Here is a 13,250-nt window from a genome sequence, read left to right as displayed (position 1 = left end):
ATCAATAATAATGCTGCGGTCCAGCTGCTCATTGGTCAAACTAGCCTTTGGCTGTCTTAACAAGGGATTTAGTTTGATTGAAAATGATGGCCCTCCTACTGTTCTTTTGACATTTCTGCTCATCTCAAACTGCATTTTTCTATCATGCTACCTTTTTGGTATTCAATTCATCTGAGATATGCTTTAGCACAGCGATTTGTGCAAGAGCAACTTGCCAGATTTAGCTCATCTGCCCATCGCTCACATTGATGATACTTCCCAAAACAGTTTACTTTGCTTGGCAGTCAGCTCATTCCTAAAAATAACTTGAACTCTTTTGAAGAAATATGTTTCTTTTCAATCTAAAATCATTTTTGTCTTCGTTTGCCACTTTCTCCATTTCTCTAAAAAGGATGGATTTTTTTTTCCCTTTGAAAAATTAAGAACAGCAGTAAACGTAGAAAGGTTCGTGGAGACTGAGGAAATGATATGGCATGCAGATACAGAGCAACACACGCACACCACACACACACACACACACACATGCATCAGCTCACACAGTACCATGTACACCTAGCATACTCCCAATAATTTGCTTATTTATAGTTTTTCTGTATTTCCCAAGAGTTAGTAAAAAATTACACTGAAATTTAAAATGATATTCATAGAGTTGCAAAACAGTTTAATTTATAAGACTAGGCAATACACAGGGACATTTAATCTGATTATCTGGGATGACTCAATATTTCCTGATTACTTCAGCTTTGATTTTTAAGTGAGCCAACATGAGCATTTTGAAGTGAGTAGTCCATGATTTGCATAACTTATCAGTTGAGAGGTAGGAGGGTTTTCACTATTTAAATAGCCCTCACATATTGTACATCCTAAGACTTTTAGCAACAATTTTTCAATAGGTATCAAAAGCTTAATTTTTCTAAAGAACTGGGGCTCAATGTACTGAAGATTTTTTCCCATTACGAAGTCAGCTGCATCTAACTGGCTAGGTTTTCATTTTAAAATTTGCTTTTATTTGTCTGGCTAGATTGAGGTCAGCAATTTGTAAGAATGGTGTTGAGTGTTTAATTCTGTCTGGTTAGTCTTGAATATCAAGCTGGGGAACGCTCCAGAGCTGCCCCTTTTCTGTCTGGCTAAATTTTTGTGCCTTGTGAATTTGCCCTGAAAAATTCACAGGGTCATTCAACAAAATGTGTTAGAGCTTTAATGTGTGCATTAGGGCCCTAATGCCCATGATAGCGCCATAATGCATGCATTAATTTTCGCATTGTGAGATGCGTATACACATTTTGAAAATTTAGTCAAAGGGGAGGAGTTTGGGCTGAGTTTATGAAAATGAGGGGTGTTTAATGTTGCGTGCGATTGCATAATGCATGTTATTGCACGTTTTAATGCCAAAATAACTACATCTTTTTTCCTGGCATTATGCTGTGTGATATGCCCAAACCAGGATTTGCAATATTTATCACAAATCCAATTTTGAGAAGGAGAGGAAGAGAGGGGGAGAGGGAGTGGGAGTGGAGTGAGAGAGAGAGAGAGAGAGCCTCTGCGATGGCATACATATTTGTCATCTATTTATACCACTGTAGGAGGGTCAACTGGTAACTTGAGGTGAGGTTTTGGTGGTGGTCTAGGGTTTGAGGGTAGTTTTACATGCACAGTCAGAGGTGCAAACAGCACAGAACACATCAGTGAACATTTGATGTGATTTGGAATGAGGAAAGGTACACAAAGATGAGATTTGTACAATGTAAGCTATCAAGCTAAAATGTTCACTGATGTGTACTGTGCTTTTCGTACCATTGACTGTGCATATAAAACTGCTCCCTAAACCCTAGACCATGACCAAAACCTCAGCTCGAGTTATTAGTTGACCCTCCTACAGTGATATAATAGTTTACTTATATGAGAGCCTTCTAAAGAGTCTCTCTTTCTCTCTCTCTCTGTTTCAAAGGTAAAATATTGCAGGTGCAATAAATTTAACGCGTGCTGCAGTAAATTCCTATGCGAAGCACTAAATAGCGTGCGTTACAGTATTCAACAATTACCTTAACCACAACCCTTTTTTATTGCAGGTTTTAATCATGTGAAATTTATAGCAAAATGATGAATCTAGGCCTTAGTGACATCAGTGGTGGAATTTTTCAAAGTCAGATTACCCTATTAAACTTCAGAAATTAGCTGGATGTACTTTGTTAAAATTGACCCAAGTGTGCCTTTTTTTTTTTTTTTTGGGGGGGGGGAATTTATTCAGCTCATTTTATTTAATTTTGTTTTTGTTTTTAGCAAGATTTTTTGTTTTATTGTGTTTTATTTGGTTACTTACATATGCAAAATGCTCGTAAAGTCACACATGCATAAAATCAATTTTATTTGCAAAAGTGCAATTTTTTGCACATAAAACCGATATGATATGTAATTTCTCTACGTGAATGTTGGTATATAAAAGTTCAAACTAACTAACTAAATAAATAAATAATGTACAAATATAAAGTAACAAAAGGAAGACATTCACAATCCAACGATGATAGGAAATCACTGAGGGTGTGATTTTGTATAGCATTTACATGCTTAAAAAATGGGTTTTTACATGTGTAAAATGCACTTTACCTATGTAAGTTGGCTTTTGAAAATTGCTGCAGTACGTGCCATTGAATTGTCCATAGGCTTTAATCACATAAGGGCACTTTACACATGTAATTGCTTTTGAAAATTGCTGCAATAGTATTTTATATTTACACGTGTAACTCTTTTGAAAAATTCACTTGTGCATATATAGGGTTCCATTTTAGGAGTTATTACGGAGGAAAAAGATCTGGGCAACATAGTTGTTAATGCTTTGAAATTGTCAGCTCAGTGTGCTGTAGCAGTCAAAAAAAAAAAGCAAACAGAATGTTAGAAACTATTAGGAAGGGAAATGGCAAATAAAATGGAGAATGTCATAATGCCTCTGTATTGGTCAATGTTAGTTTCGCACCCTTTGAATATTGTGTGCAATTCTGGTCACCACATCTTAAAAAAAAGATATAGTTTGCACTGGGAAAAGTACAGAGGAAACCAACTGATAAAGGGAATGGGACAGTTCCCCTAAGAGGAAAGGCTGAAGAGGTTAGGGGCTGTTCAGCTTGGAGAAGAGACAGCTGAGGGGGGATATGATAGAGGAATACAAAATCATAAAAGGACTTGAATGGGAAAAATGTAAAATTGTTATTTACTCTTCGGATAATGCAAGGATTAGGGGGCACTCTAGGAAATTAGCAAGTATCACCATTTAAAAACAAATCAGAGAAAATTCTTTTTCATTCAACACTCAGTTAAGCTCTGGAATTTGTTGCCAGAGGATGTGGTTAAAGGCAGCTAGTGTAGCTGGGATTAAACAGGTTTAGATAAGTTCCTAGAAGAAAAGTTTATAAACTGCTATTAATCAATAAAAAAATAGAAGCTGAGATCTATTTAATGTTTACAGACTTGGCAGGTACTTGATACTTGGATTAGCCACTGTTCGAGACAGGATACTGTGCTTGATGGACCCTTGGTCTGATCCAGAATGACATATCTTATGTTCTTATGTTAATTTTCTCCACTGCTTTTGCTCACCTAATTTTTCTCCACCAGCAGCTTCTTCCTGTTCCTTTGGATGTTCAGCTTGATTAAAACTTGCCATGATTGGTGATACAGCACCAAGAGACTTTGTTCATAGTTATCAGAGGTATATCCCACAATTCAATACCTTCATCCTTCCATAAGAATCTTAGATGTTGGCAGTGACAGCTTTTCTGGATGAAAGACTCATACCACTATTCCCTCTGAAATCCAGCACACTAGTGTAGCCTGAAAATGGTCAGGGTCTTGCTCTTGAGCAATAACTCTGATGCCTTCTCCCCAGGGCTTATGAATACTGTACCTGCAGGAATCCTGCCCTAAGGAATAGGAACCTCGTAGGATTTGCAATCGTTTAGAATGAATTAGGCAATTTCAATGAAATTTCCTATTTCGTCCTGGTTCGTGGAACTGGAAAACCAAGCCAAATTTTCCCAAAATTTCATGAAAATTCAGTTTTCGGGTTAGTGCGTACTAACGGGAGTCAATGCACTAACTCATTGGTGCGCGCTAACTCCCATTAGTGCACGCTAATGTTAAAATGTTAGCACGCACTAACCCAAAATTCGGGTCCCCTGAATTTCAAAGGCCTGAACCGTGGGAAATACGAAATTTCCCTGCGGTGGGCCGAAAATGAAGCCCGAACCTTTTGGTTTGGGCTTTGCACATCTCTAGAACCTAGGTAGGGAACTGAAGCAGGGACTCTCACATGGCAGCACATAGCATGGTGTCTGGTCCATTGGACCATGCCTGCCTCACCACTTTATTTTCAAGCCAGTCTGTAATTTACAACAATGGAAACTGGAGACAAGACAAGGCACCACTAAGTCAAGGTCAGTATTGTATGCATGCTGATTGTGCTTCCATATTTATCATATGCTCTTTTGACTTAAATGAGTTCTACTTTTTAGGGAGCTTTAAGGAATGATGCAAAGTCTGCAGTTCTAGAAACACAAATAGTATTTTACTTATTTTCAACTCTTCTGATACCTATCTGATTATCTCTCAGTTCTTACTGTGCATATTGATGCCATTCATATTATATTCAATGTTTAGGAATTTTAAAATTATTCTTATTCATGTTGCCTATTTCGGTACCATCCTCTATGTTTCCAGCTTGGGTCAATACCATATATCTTTTAGGCAGTTTGGTTCAAGAAACAGTCCTAGGAAATGAGCAGGAACACATAATTAAGAAAATAACAAACTTTCATAAAAATAACTCTTTTAGCTGCACATCATTTTCTACTCATGCTTGCAGCTCAGACCAAAAAAATAATTCTCTCTGGCATCATGCCTGCTTACAATATCTGTACAGGTCATATTCAGCAAATCCAACTCAAGGAAATCCAAGGAAAATGTGGCTTTGGCAAAATTCATTACACCTACATGCAATTTTTGTATGGTGTACTCAGAGTATGATATAAATATAAATATATATATATATAAATAAATACTATGACAGCAAGGAATGGTAGGAATAGAGTATTTTCCAGAATATTATCTGAAAAAAAATGCAAGGAAACAGAAAAAAAAATTGCAAAAAAAATGTTTCCATTCTTTTAAACTCCATTGTTAAAGTTATTGTATTTCATTACTCAACAATAATAGGTAGATTTTAAAAGTGTTGCTCACATAAAAACTGCCTCATACATGCATATGTAGGGGCCACACACCAGCAATGTGAATTTTAAGAAGCCCAGGAAGTATGCATAAAATGGGGGGGAGGGTGTGTGTGAGAAAGAGAGACAGACAATCTAACACTCTCTATATATCCCCTGTAAGAGGGGCACTTTACAACTCAAGGTGAGATTTTGGGAGGGGGGTTTATATTGATCTGCCTAGGGCACAAGGGTGTGTAGACCCTTGTAATACCACCACCGCAGAAAAATAATACTCTGAGTTGAAAGTGCTACTCTCATAGTAAGGAGATTGTTGCGTCAGAGGTGGACTCTTGGGTTGAGGTGGGATTGACGCAAATCCGTAGGTAAGGACCTATGGGTCCCCACCATCAGCAGGCAGAGTGGGCTGATAGACAGAGGCCACTGGAGACTTCACCTATACCAGCCTTCGTTCCCTGTGGTTTGAGCCTTTGGGTGCTGGGGCCGGCAGGACTTAGGGTGGGCCTCTGTGTGGAGTCAGAGTAAGGATCAATTCAGCCCAGAGCCAGCAGATGAGAGATGGTACAGTCTTACTCCAGACACATTTTATATCATGGAAACTAGGGCACCAATGGAATGGTGGCAGAGGGTGCTCGAGCAAAAGCAGGCCGAAGCCTGAGTAGACCACATCAGGGGATAAGCCAGAGAGGCATCGAAGAGCAGGCTTGAGTCAGGGCTGGCGGCAATCCGAAGACAGTGGCAAGCAAGGGCTGAGATCTTATCATGGAAGACAGTCAATAGTGTAGTCAGGCAAAGCAGAGGTCTGTGTCTGGAGGTAGAAAATAGCCGTAGTCAAGTGAAGCAGAGGTCTGGGTCTGGAAATAGGCTATAGCATAGTCAGGGAAAGCAGAGTTCTAGGTCCTGGGTCTGGAGATAGGCAATAGCATAGTCAGGCGAAGCAGAGGTCTGGGTATGGAGATAGGCAATAGTGTAGTCAGGTGAAGCAGAGGGTCCAGGCTTGGAGAGAGTCAATAGTGTGGTCAGGCGAAGCAGAGGTTCGGGCCCCGGAGAGAATCAAAGGTGCAAGCCAGGCGAAGCAGAGGTCCAGGCCCAGAGTCAACGGTGAGGTCAAGCAAAGCAGAGTCAAAGTCTGTGTAGGCAATCCAAGGAATGAAGCAAGGTAGGAACAAGGATACAGGAACCAGGAACAACGAGGAACTGTAACGCAGAGATGAGACGAATCTCTAGGAGGCAATAAGTACTCGACCAGTGAGACCTGTTGCAAAGACAATTCTAAGGAGCGGAGCCTGAGTTTTAAATACTGTAAGCTGTTTGACAATCATCATCCAGGGCAGCGGCTAAGTTCCCTCCGCGGGTCTCTATTTAAAGATCAATGATGCACACGCGCCTAGGGTGATGTGCGGTGCGAGTAGCAGCATCTCTCCGCAGGCCACGCGGAGAGGTCCAACAAAGAAGTGGTGGCAGGACTGGGATCGCCGGGGACTACAGCAGGGCCGGAGGCACTGGGGGAGGCCCAAGGATGAAGCTGATGGCCCACCGCCTCCACGAGGAGGAACCAGGAGCTGGAGTCACTGTAGAGAGGTGAGGGGGTCGTGCCGTGGGTCTGCCGTGGAGGGCACGGCATATCAGAGATATATAGTGTCAAGATTCTCTCTCTATCCCTCCCTCCCTCCTTTCCCCATATGGTCATTTTTGTGAGTACGTACATAAAGGCTGCACACATACACATGGTTGGGATATTTTAAATGATACGTGTTTACTTGCACACATGATATAAAATTGTGTCTTTGCTCGTGTGCCCAATACGTGCATTTATGGGAGTAAGATTCTAAGAAAATATATTTTTAAAAAATGGTTTGGTTGGTTAAAATACATTTGTAAACTGGGCTAAATAAAGAAAATTTGTTGAACCAGACTGATCAATACATAGCATTCTTTCTCCCAAGGAGTACAGTGAAAGTTGTGGCTTTCAACTGTAACAAGAACAATTCCAGCTACCAGCAAGGTCAAAAGATTATAAAGCTGCGCTTAAAAAATTCAGAGTATGGCATGCAAATAGGTATTCCCTTTGTAAAACTTGAATCCTCCCAATAAACAGCCCTCAACCTAGAACCTGTATAAAAAGACTGCAGAGATCAGAAAGTGCAAGCCTGAGTTGTATTCCTTTTTATGTTCTGTGTGAGCCTTTTACCCACAGGTTGCACTAAAACATGCGAGATAAGTGCCATGATTCGATTGTCCTAAATGAACATCAAAGGGATTTAAAGGGGGAGGTAAGGGTGCTATGGAGTAGCGATGAGAGAAGGCATGTGTCTGTGAAGCTCTGCACCTCCTGGAGCTAATTTTCCTTTGTTCCCCTCTGCTATAATATGTTTTCTCAGGTATAAAGGTGTTTTCAATTGCTTTTAATGCCTGGAGTGGATGTGCTGCTCAAAAAAAAGGTAAATTGCTAGCATCTAGCACTCCTAATATTGAGCTCCCACCGAACACACAGTGCACTGGAAAGGTTCATTACATATTTTTATCATGAGGTGGGTGAATCAGAAGGCCTGTGTGGTGGCGGGAAGGAGAAGGCAGGAAGCAAGGAGGGACAGGCTACGCTGGAGAGAGATCATGATGGCACAAATTCTAAATGAAATTAAAGAATTGCAAGCAGATGTAATGAGAGGTCTGGGCCAGATGTCCTCTTTTATGGCAGACATTAAAACAATGTGGGACAATATGTGCCCTCAGGTAGAGGAACTAGAACATCGGATGTTGGCTGTGAAAGATTGGGAGTCCTGGCAGCTCTAAAAAATCAGATCAAAGAGTGGTGAGGATACCTGAAAATTCTGAAGGCTCAAATGTTAGGGAGTTTCTGGAGCAAATGATTCAGGAACTGCTAAGCCCAGCTCAAGATAGATCAAGGCCACTGAGTGCTGTGGAGAAATCAGATTGGTAGCTCATCCCCATGTGTTTTTACTATTAAATTTCATAAGTTTCATAACAAAGAGTGGGTGCTTAGAAGGACAAGAAAGCTCGGCCAATTGATGTTTAGGGGAAATAAGGTCGCAATCTTTCCTGATTATAGCTATGCAACACAAAAGAAACATGAGGGGTATGTGTGGGTGAAGAAGATTCTTCATGAAAAAAAGTTGAAATTTTGGATGGTATACCCAGTAAAACCAGCTGTATTTGTAAATAGGCCTGGCGTGGTTCTGACTCACCAGGAGAGGTGATGTCCTATCTAAACATGCATGGCCAAGATGGCGCTCCTTCTCCATCTGGTGAGGGTGATCGTCATGGTCGTGGAGGAAGAACAAAGGAGCAGCAAAGGACATTGTGTCAAGTGGAGCGAGTTCAAGACAGCATGGCAGCCAGTGGGGGGAGTCAGGAGCATGAGATCCTTGTACTGAGTGACTCAGAGGCCTGGCCATGACTGTCTGCGCGAGTTCTTTGACCGTGCAGTTGGGTTCAGAAAAGAACAAGACCAGTGGCAAGCCTGGTAGAGGACCCAATAAGGAGATGGGGTGGTGTGATCGAGAAGCTGCAGGTTGCAAGTAAAATAGAAGCATCTGCTGAGATGTGGCATTTTATAAAAAATGTTTGATCAGCCTGATCCTCTGTCCTGGGAAGTGATGGAAGGAAGCTATGATAATGTTCAGCTTACAGAAGCATGATATCCTTTTGTTTCTCTCTTGTTTATGCCTGATGAGGAAACCCCCCCCCCCTTTTTTTTAAAAATTGAGGCATATTATAGGTGGGTTATAAGCAGGAGGTATGTTATGAGTGTATGATCATTCATTGTCTTACAAGGAGGGGTTAGCTTTGGGATAGGGGTGGAAAGACATGATTAAAAAGGGTTTCTGTGTGAGGGGGGGAGTTGTTTGTAGGAGGGGAAGGAAGGGAAGTGTGTGTGGGGGGGTTAACTTGGGATTATTACAATGGACGTTCCTTGTCTTAATGATGTTAAGCTTACTATTGGATTCAGTGGAAAGAAGTTTCAACTATCCTATGGAGAGTGATCCTGAAAGAGCAGTCTGGAGTGAGGTGTTATGCTCCTATGGCTCAACATATTGGAAGATGTTAGATGGACAGAAAATCTGTACTCAATGGGGCCCTATTGGAAAGTGAAATAATATTCTTACTCTGCTGATCCTCATCCATAAGAAAATGTGGGAAGCATAGGAAGGAGTTGGGAATTGATGGGGTGGGGGAAGAGGGGGTGGAGAGGGGTGGGTGGACTGGTGGTATATGTAGGGAAGATTAAGCAAGGGGGGTTCTCTGAAGGTTGAGATTAGTTAGGGAAGGTTGGGAGTAGTTGGAAGGGTGGGTAGGGCTGGGTTTTTGAATTAAGGATGGGAATACGTAGATGGGGTGGTCCTCCCTTCAGGTCCCAAAGTTATTCCCACTTGAGGGGTACTGGGCTGTGTGGAGTTAAGGGTGTGCTGGGATTGGGGTGGGGGGAAGGGCTGGGGTGGATTTAAGTAGTTTGAAGGTTAAAGGTTACTGGTTTGGGAGAGTGAAGGGTGGGAGTAAACACGTACAGCAAAAGTGGATATGTAGTGAAGCAGAGGAGTAGATTTAATTTCTATTTAAATAGTAGGGGATTGCGTGCCTGCAGTCGGCCGGAGCACACAACTTACTTCAGCCCTGGGGCTGAAGTAAGTTTGTAAATAAAAGAAAAACAAAGAAAAAGGTAGGGGGAAAGGGCAGGGGAGGTAGGGGAAGGGGAAGGGAAGGTGAGGTGGAGGGGGAGGAATGGGGGAAGGCAGTGCGGCTCGGAGCGAGCTTGGTGCATGCAAGGTGTACAATTGTTCACCCCCTTGTGTGCACCGACCCGCAATTTTATAACATGCGCGTGGGTAGCGAGTGCTAATGTATGCCCACACGCAGGTTTGAAAATCTACCCTAAGGCTTTTAGAATTGGCCCGAAGGGAGTTGAAATCTGTGGAAATAAGTAAGATCAGTAAGGCTTTTAAATTTACTAGGCTTACATTTTATGAGTATGGCGATAAGCCAGGGGCATTTCTGGTAAAAGCTGTGAAGAAGAGGGTTGGCAAAGCTTGTATTCATAAGATATGAAAGACTGATGGTAATATTCTAAATTTGAGAAACAATCCTTTATTAGTATTTTTACGAATTTATACACAAATACTGAAATGGTGACTAAGGAAGAGATATGTAACTTTTTAAATGGTCTGGACATGACTAAACTGTAGCCAAATCATATAGAGAAGTTGTCAGAGCCAATAACTCTCATAGAACTGCAGGCGGTTATAAACGCACTACCTGGTCGTAAATGTCCAGGCTCTGATGGATACACCATAGATTTTTAAAAAAAACAATTTTCAGGAAGTGGCGTATCTATTATATTTGACTTTCAATTTGGCAGGGCTGGTCATGTCTTCATTGAGAGATATGGCTGATAGAAATAGTACTCTTATTCTTAAACCTGGCAAAGATGGTGTTGATTATGGGTCTTACTGGCCCATTTCTTTTCTTAATTCTGATATTAAAATTGTGGCCAAAGTCTTGCAGCTAAGATTGGAGTGAGTAATTCCTCAATTGATTCATAATGATCCATCTGGAATTGGTAAGGGTAGGGTATCTACCTCCAACACTAGGTGATTGTTTAACATTTTGCATTTCGCTAAGCAGAAGGATGTTTCTTATCTTCTGTTGTCCCTAGATGCAGAGAGTGTCTTGGCCATTTCTTTTCGAGATGATGACTCATACGGGTATTCCAGATAAATTTGTAGCGTGGGTTTCTGCTATGTATGAAAGACCTAGAGCAAGATTGATATTCAATGGTACCTTGTCTCTCTTTGTTAGGATTACACCGGATACTAGCAAGTCTGCCCACTATCACCATTGTTTAATTTAGTTATTGAGCCCCTTGTAAGAGCAATTAATTGAAACAGGAATGAAATTTCGGGGTAGGAATCATGTTATATCTTTGTATGTGGATGACGTTCTCATTTAACTCACTAAGCCTTGTATGTTGGGGTCAGTCTTACCTGAACTTTTGAATGGGTTTTAGAGGCTCTCTGGAAGGATATCACATTAATTATGATGTCTACAATGTTCTTCTTTATTGGTTGGGTGCTTCTCTAGGATTTTATTTCTGCTTTTTATCAAGTTGAGGATGGATTTCAGTACCTTGGGATTTTAGTGTCTAAAGATTTCAGAAATCTATATGCTAAGAATTATGGGCCAATGATAGGTAAAATAAAGCAGATATGGTTGCCTCTTGATTTCCTGGGCAGGGTTGAATTAATTTACTAAAAATGAATATTTTGCCTAAGTTGCTGTATTTTTTGCAGTAACTTCCATATTCAGTACTTTCTGTGTTCTGTATCTGCACAGGTTTCTGTGGAGTTGCATAAAGCTATGGCTCAGTTTATATGCAATGAAGTAAAAGCTCAGATACGGTTGGGGAAACTGTGTTTTCCTAAAGCACAGGGTGGAATGGCGCTTCCTAATCTGAGGTTATATTATTGGGCTAGTAGGTTGGTCTGTTTGCATGAATGGCTTAATAGGTGTGATGCTGTATGGTTAGCTATAGAAAGGGTGCAAGCTGAGAGGGTTAATCTTACTATGCTTCTTTTTCTTTCTCCTAGATCTCCTTTGCACCATAAAATTGGTAGAACAAGTCCTGTACTAGGGCATACTCTTTCTGTGTGGAACCAAGTTAATAAGTTTGTAGGGAGGATGAAGAGAAACTCTTGCCTTTTGCTCCTCTATATGAGAATCCTATTTTATCTAGTTGCACTTTTTCTCCTACTTTTAAGTTGCAGAGAGATAAATATATGGTCTTTATATCTCAATTGTGGGAGAACAGTAATTTTTAAGAGTTCTCTCAGTTAGAAGAGGACTATGAACTTATTCCAGGTTCGAGTGTCTTCTTTTTTCAACTGAAGACTGCTCTGGAGTGTCATTTTAATTTGGCAGAACCTCTGCCGCAATTGAATGATTTGAAGACATACTTGATTGACTGTGGGTCTATGAGACAGAGAATAGCTAGGATATATAATGGCATTTTCAAAGGGAAGTATGGCAAAAGTATCACCACCTCTCTAATGGCAGCATGGAATGAGGATTTGGGGGCAGAGCTTGATGCTAATGTATGGAAGAAAGCATGGTTGTTGGCACACTGTATCACTATCTGTGCTAGGAGAACGGAGCTCATTTTTAAGCTGTTGCACAGAACTTATCGTACCTCTGTGCACAACTCTTTTTCCCCAGCGTGAGCCCTTTGTGTTGGCATGGGTGTGGGAGCCAGGGAACATTTATTCATATGTGGTGGTACTGCCCAAGCGTACATCAGTTTTGGTCAGAAGTGACTCAAGAAATATCTAATAATCTTAATATTCCTGTGCATGTCATGCCTTTGCTGGGTCTTTTGGGGAGATGGACTGACTCGCTTATTTCTCAGAAATATTATAAACTGGTGAGTCAACTGTTACTGGCAGCAAGGTTTATAATTGCAACCTTTTGGAAGTTGCACTCTAATATAGATCATTGGAGAGCACAAGTGCATGATGTTGCTGAACTTGAGAATGTTCATTTTGATTTAAAAGGGGAATTTTTAAACATGAGAGTATTGGGGGTATAGATCATCAATATTATGGCCACTGTAGGTCACGTTTGATGTGACCTATTTTGACCTCAACTGTGATCTGAGGCTTTTGAGGTTTTTGTAATTGAGTACTGTTTCAGGGGGATACCTGATATACTCTGCAGGTTTTGGTAAATGGGTACTCTGTAAGCTGTATTCCTGTTTCACTTAATGCACTTGTTCAGGTTGATATTTTAAAGGTTGTATGCCGAAAACATGTTAAAAAAATAGTTTAAAAACAGTGATTTAAGGGATAACATTTGATAATTTAAAATACTTATAGGCCACTTGATCCAAAAATATTGAACTAAGCAATTAAAAATGGGACACAAACAACATATGTCATGGACACATGTCAGTATATAAATAACATCAAATCATCAAAAGTCATGAATTAATAATCCTGAAAGCGTCATAAAATAAGTCTACTTTCA

The sequence above is a fragment of the Rhinatrema bivittatum genome, chromosome 2, assembly GCF_901001135.1.
Source record: "Rhinatrema bivittatum chromosome 2, aRhiBiv1.1, whole genome shotgun sequence".
In the NCBI taxonomy this organism is placed as follows: Eukaryota; Metazoa; Chordata; class Amphibia; order Gymnophiona; family Rhinatrematidae; genus Rhinatrema; species Rhinatrema bivittatum.
The sequence above is the reverse complement of the archived record's forward strand: the minus strand, read 5'-3'. Positions refer to the sequence as shown.